Consider the following 11,496-nt stretch of genomic DNA (forward strand, 5'->3'; position numbering starts at 1 on the left):
CTGAGCGTTTGCAGCTCCAGGTTGTTGCGTCTACACCGCAGGACCAGCTGCTCATCCTCCCGTCTGTAGGCTGACTCGTCATCTTCTCGGATGAGACCAATGACCGTTGTATCATCAGCAAACTTTAGGAGCTTAACAGAGATGTAGTCGTTGGTGTAGAGTGAAAACAGCAGAGGTGAGAGCACGCATCCCTGGGGGGCACCTGTGCTTATTGTCTGGGTGCTGGATGTGGTTTTCCCCAGTCTCACCTGCTTGTGTGACCTATTCTCAAACGAGTTACTACCCTTTCCTCTTTTCTAGTATCAGTCCATACCTGTTGGAATCCAACCAATTTTTAGATCTTGCACAAATGTCTACCATTTTCACACCCATCCCACTGTTCTGGCCAAACTTTTTGAATATGAATATTAAGGGATTTCATATCAAATCTAGAAATTGGTGTATGCCTACTAATTGCATCAAATTTTAAATATTGTTTAGCAGCAGCATCGGCCTCCTCATTACCTTCAATTCCGACATGAGCTGGAACCCATAAAAAGCTAACTGTGATGTCTTTCTTACTCATTTTCCACAAGGACACTAATATCTTATTTAACATGTCTTGTCTCATATCAGATATGCTTGACTTAATACTAATCTAATCAAATAAAATTTTATTTGTATAGCGCCAAATCACAACAAAAGTCATCTCAGGACACCTTACAAAGTAAAAACTCCCTTTAACGGAAGGAACATCTGACAAACCCCGGCTCTTGGTGGGCGGCCTTCTGCCTCAACCGGTTGGGGTGAGTGGATAGAGGAGAGAGAGAAGAAGAAAAGAAACAAAAATAGAAAGGAGAGGAGCTCTGCATGGGACCCACAGCCTAGGCCTAAAACTAAGGGATGGTACACCAAATCCTAGAATGCATGTCCATTAATACCATAGACACAACTACATGGGCCCCAGCGAAGGCCGTCCTGTTGACTAAAAACCCCTGGTACAGTTGCAAATACTTGGTGGCAACAGGACAGCCCAGGCCCCCACTTTGTTAGCAGCTACCAAGATGGCTGTTGGACTCATTCCTGTTCAGCCACATTAGTTATGGTGCCAACAAACATCAGAAGATACAACATGCTATCCTTATGTTTTCTTGCGTTTTAGGGATTAATCAGTCCAGTAAATTTGACTGATTACTGATCAGCTGTCTATTACAGCTGTTCTTCAAAACAAAAGCACCTGCAAAGGTCACGCTCCTAGTCACTGTTTCTACAGGCTATTACTTTGTTAAATGATGCCTATAGTTAAGTTTGTCCAGATTATGATTCTCTGTTGTTAGGATAACTCAAGTGTTCTAGTTGTTAATCAGGGTATTGATGAAGTTACAGGTGGTGGTTATTGATGACGTGTAGGATGACTCGGGTGCGGTACCTGACTACAGCCAGATGAGGAAGCTGGAGCTGCAGCCAGGGACAGCCTACAAGCTCCGTGTTGCAGGGATGAACATCTGCGGCCGTGGGGCATTTTCCGAGGTGTCAGCCCTGTACCATGAAGATCAGCAAGGTGAAACACTGTCTTTCTAACATCCACAGGTTTACCTGAACTGGTTCAGCCTGCCTCAGCAGGCTGGCTACCATAAAAACCCAGTCATGAGGCTCCCAAACCAGCCTCAAAGGGACCCACAGCTTCTACGGACTTGTAAGAACTCTTCATGTTTACAAAACCTTACAGTACGTAGTTTTGTACAATAGTGTGGCAGCAGTGAATGTTAGGCTTGTTCATACACACTGTATTTATGAGGTCAATAGGACAGAACACACACAGGACGCAGTGTTTCCTGATTATTTTAACCTGAGATTACAACAAGAACTGTACTTAGCAGAGACATCTGAGAGGGACACCATGGACTTCATACGTTTTGGCTTTATCCCTGGATTTTTTGGAGACTCAAGCTGTTTTAAGCCAAGTCCAGACCATGCAGTGTTTTTGTCTGATGGTCACTGTGTCTGATTACACAGTGAGTGTGTGATACTGCTAATGGGACAGTTTGACTACATGCGAGCAGATAATAAGTGAAGACCTGAATGCTTCCTTGATGTCATCCCAAACGCTTGGTAGACACGTGTGTTAATGTTCCTTTAACTCTTAACACACTCTTACTTTTATTTCATGAAGCAAACACACAAACAAATGTTTTCTTCTCATCAGTAAACCTGTCGGACCAAAGAAGTTCAGAACCAGCCAATAGGAGGAGCAACAGCCTGGTGAGGACTGTGATTGGTTGCCATTGCCCTACAGCTGGTTACCATCACAGAGGCGGAGACAGGGATCTGACTACTTCCTGTCCCACAGGAAACAAAATAAAAGACTTATAGAATATTTGCAAATTATGTCTTATGACGTTTTTTTGTGTCATGGAGACGGCAGTGGTGGAGTCATCAGTGTTTGTGTTTATTGTATGTAGACAGTTGAGGTCAGAGGAGGCAGTGCTGCCTGTGGGCGGGGCCTTTGCCAGGCGTGGAATTTAACGTGTTCTTTCTGTAACAATTAAATATTTTCCTTTTTAAAAAAATCCATAAGAAAAGTTATTTCTCCTGTGATTTCTGTTTCTTCTTCTGTTGGTGATGCGTTTGTTGGCCGCCACGACAGAGCTCAGCCATTTCTAAGTCAGGTCAAAGCTCAAAGTGTCTGTGCAGATTCTCAGTCATCCATAAGCTGAAAAAAACTTGTGACTCCTTTGGTGAGCCTTGCTCTTGTTATGTTGGGTAAGTTATGCCTTTTCCAAGAAACTTGAGATCTTCTGAAAGATTTCTCTGGTAACCTTAGTGGAGAGTCTCCTTCCTAGCTGTTCTGTTTGGTCCATCAGGTTGTCTATAGTGAAGTGTATTTGTCATTAGGGGACATTGTTGGCCATCAAAGGACTGAAACACCACCGAGGGGGATAAATATCTCCGGCTCAACACCAGTCAGTCAGAACTGATGAGGCCTCTTGGATGAGAGGTGAAACGTCTTCGACCTAGAAATCTAGTCCAGTCTAGTTTTTTCAGCTTACTATGACCTGGATGACTGAGAATCTGCACAGACATCGTAATAGTGAAGTGCTCAAAAATATCAGCTGATGATGGTGTCACTTCCAGGATAACTAGAATCTTAAGCAGAATCTTGTCAACAAATTTATATCTCTGATTTCAGTTTGGAAGATCATTATAAATGATCATATAAATTTGCAATGACAAAATTCAGTAAATGATACATTTCCACTAATGATCACACTTCAAAAGTAAAACTAATACTTGTTAGAAAGAAACTAATAGAAAAAAATGTATAATACACATAGTATTTTAATACATCATAATGTGTCAATACAACATCAATAAACAGGTCACTTTTTGGAAAGCTTTATGCTGCTAATCTCATTTTTCTTGCAAATTTTCTTAATAGAGTTCAGCACTTCTTCTGTCTTTAAAGAGTATATAAGAGGATCAAGCAAAGGTGGTACAGTGTGTATCAAAGTATAGTTTATGATCCTGGCATTAGGATGGATGTAGGAGGTCAGAGCAGCTATGTTGGTGCTAAGATTAGGAAGGAAAAAAATCGACACAATAAGCAAGTGAGAAGTACGGAAAATAAAACTTGATGTTTGTGAATATTTTCTGGAACGATAAAGATGTTTAGAGCTTTTTTTTTTACGGCCACATGGAGATCACTTCCTGTTGTCAAAAGCACTGCAACATGAAAGTTGTAACTGCACAAGATTTTGATAAAACCAAACTTTATTTTGTTATTCTATCTGTGTGAGTTTTTCACCAATAACACAATGTGTCGACATTCAGCAGTTGTACTGTAGTTTCTATTGCTAGTGGCAGAGTACGTCATTCCCGGTTTTGGAAGACGTTACTGCAGTCCTACACTCTAATAAAAGTTCCAACACCATAGTGTAAAAACAAAGTCCTCTGTTCAAAATGTAATTAAGTAAAAATTCCCAACATCAGTTCTAAGCCAATAAGAACAACCTTTGTGTTGCCAGGTTGTGCAAAATCCTCTTTCAGCAGGGCACTAAATATAAACTACACTCAGGGGTCAGTTTATTAGGAACCCCTGTGTCAGACTGAGTCAGTCTGATCCAACAGTCCTGTAGTAAACCCTCCTCCATGGAGGTGGTGATGTTCAGGCTGTTTCACAGCTGGTTCACCTGTGTGTGTTACACTGAGAGCTGGCTCTGGTGTTTGGACACACTAATACAAAGTGTATAAAGTCAGTGATTTATTGATTGTGTTCATATTCAGATGTTTGAATCCGATTTTCTACAAAACAACAACAACAACAACAACATACCCATGAGAAAACTCTGGATACACAAATCAAACATCCTGTTTCATGTGAAGCCCCTCCCCACTCTAAAATGGGTCCCAGTTCCATCTGGGAACTCGGCTGACTGCAGACCAGTTCACTGGCTCGTGCGCGTTGATTTCTGCTGTATTTCTACTGTTCGCGGAGGCGGAGCAGCTGAAGCAGCAGTGGTGGTGGACCTGTGCCTTTGTATAACCCATATTTGCCTCAGTCTCTGGACCGGTCCCAGCTGCAGGATTAGTTCCCAGTTTAGCCCTTTGAAGGTGCTCCCAGCTTCTGACTGAATCCACACCGTGAACAAAGACTCGAGCCCAGTGAAACACCGGACACGAGTCCAGATATTTAACAATGCAACAGGCGTGGTTAAAGCTTCAAGGCTTGAAAATGTGTTAAAGGTGAAAAATGTTTTCTTGCCTTCGGCCTGATGTTCTCCTGCAGGTCTATGATGTTCACATCAGTTCTGTGGAAACGTCCCTAGGACGAACATGAAGCCAAAGAATCCGGCAGTACTGATTGATTATTGGAAACGGAGAATCTCATAAGAACCAGGTGAACCGCGTTTCTATTGGAGAATCATCTAAAGCTATTTTACTGATTCCTCTCAACACTAATATCAGACGGGCAGCTGATCATCTGAACAATATCTGTCCGATCATTTTATCGACAGATCACATTAAAAATGACAGTGACTCAGTCAATCAGGTAAGTTAAAACGTAAGAATCGATAGGCTGGATGGATAAAATCACAACTAATCAGTAATCGGTGATCAATGATTTCATAAAAGCAGCGAGATGTCAAACATAGCGTGAGTATCGATTTGTTTGATCAGGTCAATCTGTCTCCATACCGATCCGTGGGCGCGCACGTGCAAGGGCGTGAACGTGCGCGCACCCGCGACGTGGTGTGCGGTGAACGCTCGTGGTGCTGATGGGAGTTTCATTCAGAGTCTGAACACAGGAAGCTGTATTGATGAAGAAGGATCTATCAACGGATCGCATCATCAGTCCGCGCTGATCGATCAGCGGCTGCAGCCGCATTGATCAGCCCGATTGATCCGGGAGCAGAGTGTGTACACGTGGCGACACTCAGTGTTATCAATTAGCCAGGTCATCGATTCTACCTGGGTTGAGTCGGAGCGCGAGGCGCCGTGGGAGACAATCAGCTGATCAGAGAACGGCGGGTGTGACACTGCGGGAGCCGGACTGGTTTCCGGAAGACGTGACGGAGGAGCCGGAGGTGCAGAAGTCAGTGGAGGGAAGCGTGCAGGTGATCAGGTAGGAGACTTGACTCCGGCCAACACCATGAACAGGTCAGTGGTCTCCCACATGGAGGAACCCGCGGGCCAGACTCCGTTTAAAAGTTGAGCATGTAGGGCCCGTCAGCAGCAGCGCGCACAACTCGGGGGCTCACAGTGAAAACACTGCTCAACTATTAAACGGTGAAGATCTGCAGGTTTGTTGAAGCTGCCGGATGTAGGGCGGCAGGATCAGATCTGGTGGATTCAACCTGAGAAACGGGGCCTTCTGCCAGGCCGGTTGTTGTTGCGGTGGCGTCCCCACCCAGCGCCACGTGCCTGCAGAGTGTTACTGTAAGCGCAATGAAATACAACAAGAAGTCAATGTGGCGTCACACAGTCAGACTCGGGTCTGAGTCGGACCGGGACCACGTGAGGACCAGCACTGCGGCTGTGGAGTGAAGCTTCGCAATGAACCTGTCACCCGAAAGACGATTTGCGTCTTAAATCTTGTGCACACAAAATAACAGTAGTCACAGTAATAACCAGTAATCAAAATTTCCCTCACCTGTTACTTCATGTAAATCCACCTGAACTGGTGTAAGTGTGTGCGCGCGCGCATTTGGGTGTAATACAATAGAAGCAAATACAGTTATGAAACGCTGGAGGCTGGGCTGGCGCGTCCAGGAGCAGCTCTGTGAGTCCCACTTAGTGTAAAAACTGAATGAATGTTTCAGCAGATTAATCTGTGAGGATTTTCTCACAGTAACTGAATCTAAGGATCAGTGTTACTTCTCTTCCTCCTTCTCATCTTCTTCACATGTGAAAAGTACTCAGATATTTAACCAGTGGTTCCTGTTTGTTGTTTTTAACCGTCTTGTCACTGGCACTTCTTAAAACAGCAGCTGGTTCACATTACTCATTCACAGAAATGTTGATTATCGCTTGTTCTAGACATGGAGCAGAGAAATGGAATGTTGTGGTATTACCACCATGTAAAATATTCTGTTACAAGTAAAAGTCCTGCATTCAAAGTGAAGTAAACTGAAGTAAAACTGCATCAGTGTTTTCAGCAGCAGAAGTGACGCTGTAAATGATTGGCCTGTTGTTGAGCGGTGTTTCAGCGGTTGCTTTTAATTCAATTTATTTCTTATTTAGTTTGGTCCAGTGCTTCCCAACATCTGGGCTATGGACCAGGACCAAGACATGTTTGGTTCCAGCTGTTGAGGAAACAATGTGATTAAATGCAAACACAAAATTCATAGTTGTGTAACAGCAAAATCATCCCTGCAGATGTTAGGACAACAGCAGAGGCTTGCATGGCATAAAATGGTTTTAAAACGTACCAGAGGTTCAACAGCATTTCATGAATCAGGTGTTTCTTATTTTCTTCGGGTCTCAGAAACAGATTTAACAGAATAATAAAAAAAACATCCATGATAGCAGATCAAACTTTCCTGCTTCCATCATCAAAACAAAACAGAAAATTGTGTCTGCGTAGCGAGTGTTATTTTATGACTTGGTCTTTGGACTATGAAGGTTTATGCTAACAGAGTAAGAGTGTGGCTGATGGTGATATTTATCAGAGAAGCTGAACACAGTCAGTATAGGACATGACATGTAGTTCCCACAGGCTGCCTCCAACCTCCAACCCTCCGACTGGGAAACAACCGCTCTACCCACTGAACCACAGTCACCCCTGTAGTTCCCACAGGCTGCAGACAGTCTGTGAGAGTCCTGCTCTGCAACGTGAACTGATTTAATTCCTGAAGGATTAAGAGAAACAAAAGCCGTCGGTGAGCGGGATGTGACGGTTCTGACATGTGTACAGAGGTGACGCAGACTAAATATCTGACAGATCAACGACGGCTGTGAATGTATTGATGCAGTTTCATATCAAATCGAGCCTGGTCAGCTCAGATACAGCAGCAAACTGATCTGATGATGCTTTGTAAGAGAAACGTGGCCCAGATACACGTTCAGACACAGTATGTGAGTAACAGTATGGAGACCAACACAGGGCGGCATGTTCTCACTCTCCTTGTCGTATAGAGGGACGTCATTAAACCAGCAGCTGTTTGGACCCTGAGGAGAAGCAGAACTGTTCAGTTTGATGACAGTTTATAAAGCTGACATCAGACCTAACAGGACGTCAGTTTCTGTGACGTCCTGTACAGACTGAAGGCTGCTGGAAAGCTCCTAAACTGTCCGTCTTGACTGTAGATTTCGTCTGCTGCCTGCTGTCACCCGCTGTCGTCTGCAGACCAGGCGTAGTTTATCTTGAATGAGCCTGACACAGTGAGAAGAATGTTAACACCATTTTCCTCACACTCCAGAGGTGCATTTCCCTCTGCTGATCCCTACAGGTACCAGTATTTTCAGAAGTACTTCAGTTGTTACTAATGTCCCCACGTTTTACCGACCGCTCTTGCATGTGGAACCAGTCAGTGTTTTACTGGTCCAGTTAAATGATACCCCAGGCTGTTAGAAAATGTGACAAATCTGTCTGCTTCATCAAATAGCTGTAAATACAGTACTGCAGTACCCATGAGCCTCAGCGGCTGTTGCTATGGAGACATCACCCAGAGCTATGACATCACATTTACATGATAATCAGAACCGAGCTGTCATGCAGCTCCTACACATTTGATCCAGATGTGTAAATTTTGAATCAGTCTCAGACACCAGCTGGAATCTGCCTCCACCCGCATGACAACACAGTCCAAACCCCTCTGATTGGACGGCTCACACTGCAGTGCTCCGTGGGAGTTGTAGTTTACTTCTGAAGTAGTTTAAGACATAGACTGTGGTATGATGCATGTCTGTGACCCCGCCCACTCACCTGCTGTATCTGTGATGTCTGTGACCCCGCCCACTCACCTGCTGTATCTGTGATGTCTGTGACTCTGCCCACTCACCTGTTGTATCTGCGGTGTCACCTGAACTCCAGGCAAGAGAGTCCACTGTGTCTGTCTCTCTCTCTCTCTCACCCCCCCCCCCCCCCCCCACCCCACACACACACACACACACACACAGAGCACCCTGGAGGTTGAAAGGTTATTGGCTGGCTGACTGGAGCTATCAGCCAATCAGGTGTGAGTATTCAGATTTGAGATTTTTCAACATTGTTGCCATGCTGAGAATCTGCAGCTTGACCTACATTCATCCTCAACACACACACACACACACACACACACATGCAGGTCTTTTTATCTTTGTGATTACTCTCACTTACATAACACATCCTCTAGCCCCTAACCCAAACCTAAACCTGGCTCTAACCTGAGCCCTACAGCCTAAACTGAACCCTCAAAACAGCCCTTTGAAGGTGCAAGGACCTATCAACATGTCCTCACAGTGCAAATTCAGGTTAGGTTAGGGACTAGGGGATGTGCTGTATAATGTTGTCAAGTGTCCACACACAGAAACACAAAAGAGTGTAATGAGGATGCGTAATTATCAGATTTGATTTTCATGCTCTGACCTTCACATTTAAATCTGTCCACTCGCGTTTATTTGTTTGCTATATTAACACACTGTGTGACGACATTTGCGCTGTGCTCAGGGGGCCAGAGGAAGACCCATAAAAATTCTGAAATGGGAACAAAACCAAAGAAACTGTGTGTGAATGAGATGCAGCAGAGGGTTAGGTTAGGGCTAAAACCCCAGCAGGCGTCATCCGTCGTTTCTCCTCAGCTTCACAGGCCTCAGCCTTCTTCCATCTGAATGACAAAACAAGAAAAGATCAAATAAATCCACATAGGAAACAACAAAGAAACGGAATCAAAAAGAATAAAGAATCCACATAATACAGAGCTGTAATTTGTGAAATTTGATTTATGTAAGTTTTAAGAGGGGAAAAAAAAAACAAAATCCAAGAAATGATCATAAAGAGCAGAACCCTAAACTGTCCAAACCAAACACAAAACATAAATCTGTCAATGAACAACAGATCCAAGAGCCTCTTGTCATGTTTGCTCCTGTTTTAATGGGTATCAGCATCCAAATCTACCTGAAGTACCATCAGTATCAGTACTCGTCCTGCAGAACGGCCCGTGTCCCAGTAACGTCTCTGATACTGGATCATAGTGACTAATTACTGTGTCCATCACTTTAATGCTGCAGCTGGTAAAGGTGGAGCTGATGGTAACTACCTTATATACTTATACTGGGAAGTACTTTCCATCCTGCTGGGTTTGGGACCTTTGTTGACCACAGGGAGCCTCTGATGAAAGACTGCCACAGAGTCCCAGAAATTAAGGAGCCAGTCTCTGCCTCTGTCTTTGGTTAATGACCACCCTCTCAGCCTGAATTAATGAATTGATTTTTTGGTGATGACTTGACGCTGGATTTCCATGGACCACTTTATACTTAGGGACAGACTCTGAGTTCCCAGTTAGACCTGTTGGCCTCCTGCAGCTTCATGCATTCACAGAAATGCTGTGTTCGTGGTCAGCAACATGCTCATAGTTTGACCACAGGAGACTGACGATACTGTATGTTTCCTCTCCAGGGTACCAGCTCTGTGTACACTGGTGTATTCTGTACTTTTTCTCAGACTGTTCAAACATCTGAACTGATCTGAAGGTTAAAGGCTGCAGCTGGTGATTTTGTACATGTGTGTTACTGTGCACAAACCCCATCCAGAGGCTGATGGTGCCAATGAATGTGGTGTGTCAGTCCAGACCCTGGTCCAGCTTATCGCTCTGTGCCACAGACCTCTACTGTTGTCCACCAGCTATTAAACCCCCCACAGAGCCACACCGCTGCACTGGGGGTAGGTTTCTTCATTAATAATGGTGTTGCATTTGTGAATGATCCGATTCTGTTCAACAGCTCACTGGTGGGAATGAAGGGATTCAAGTCCTACTAGAGCCATTAGTTTTATCTTTGTGTCCAAAGTTCACTGCCTGTTCTAAGTTTACTTCGCTAGGAGAGAGACGGAGCAGCTAGAGAGGGAGCAGCGCTAGCAAAATAAAGCAGTGAATCAGAGAGATAAATGGTAAACAAACACGGCCACACCTCCACACAGCCCTACAGGAAGGATTTTAGGTGGCCTCTCACCCTGCGCCCTGTGGGCAGCTAAGCCCCGCCCTCAGTCAAACAGACACACCGACCTGAAACTGAATATGCTTTAGCACTGAGACTACACCACAGACAGGCAAAGGAATAATGAGACATTACTTTGAACGGTGCTATGAAAGGAATGAAGCTGTAAGATCCGGCTCCTCTCATAGAGCCACTATTCCCATCACTATTCATTACAAGCGCTCTGCTTTGTTTACAGTCCGCCAGCTCCTTGCACTTTCGCAGAGATCTTGTGCATGTGCAGCTGAGTCTTGCTTTACTTCCGAGTCTGTGATAAGTTATGGGGCAGCAGTTCTAATACGATGGTCTGGTGTTTCGTAATGAAGAAACGTCGCCCAGTGCAGCGGTGCGCTTCACTGATGGGTTTTATTCATTTTGGAACAACAGTGTAGGTCTGTGGCTCAGACGAAGAGACTGGCAGACATTAATCTTGAGTGGAGGCAGTTCACTGTTGGTTTTAGTCTGTGTATGAGGACTGTTGAAAAGACTACAAAAAATGCCCGGGCTTATCCTTTAAGGCTTAATTAGACCTGAAATGTGTAACACTGTTGTGTTAACAGTCTTGGATTAAAAGCAGGACATTTCACACTAAACTGAACACCGAAGTCCTGTGGGGATGTCCTGTGGTTTCTGACCAATTCATCCAACCTCATCAATGTGGACTTTATGGCTCTATACACTATGTGACTTATGACTTCCTCCTTAGCTTGTGCAATAATTACTACAGTTGTTAGAGGTGGCCAAACTATGAGTGTCGCCACGTGTACACACTCTGCTCCCGGATCAATCGGGCTGATCAATGCGGCTGCAGCCGCTGATCGATCAGCGCGGACCGCTGAGGCGATC

At 44.6% G+C, this 11,496-nt stretch overlaps 1 protein-coding gene across 5 annotated transcripts in view; it reads left to right on the plus strand.

The window, feature by feature from the left end:
- The first annotated feature begins 3,625 nt into the window (after positions 1-3,625).
- Positions 3,626-11,496, plus strand: part of ccdc120a (coiled-coil domain containing 120a) — a 29,290-nt gene continuing 21,419 nt past the window's right edge. For 2 of the 5 annotated variants that reach the window (XM_020613740.1, XM_020613743.1), the window contains exon 1: positions 3,627-5,602. The gene's annotated coding sequence lies outside the window, so the exon portion shown is untranslated. The other 3 variants (XM_020613746.1, XM_020613747.1, XM_020613744.1) reach the window with 3 other exon arrangements.

Source organism: Monopterus albus, unplaced genomic scaffold, assembly GCF_001952655.1.
Source record: "Monopterus albus unplaced genomic scaffold, M_albus_1.0 scaffold138.1, whole genome shotgun sequence".
Classification (NCBI taxonomy): domain Eukaryota; kingdom Metazoa; phylum Chordata; class Actinopteri; order Synbranchiformes; family Synbranchidae; genus Monopterus; species Monopterus albus.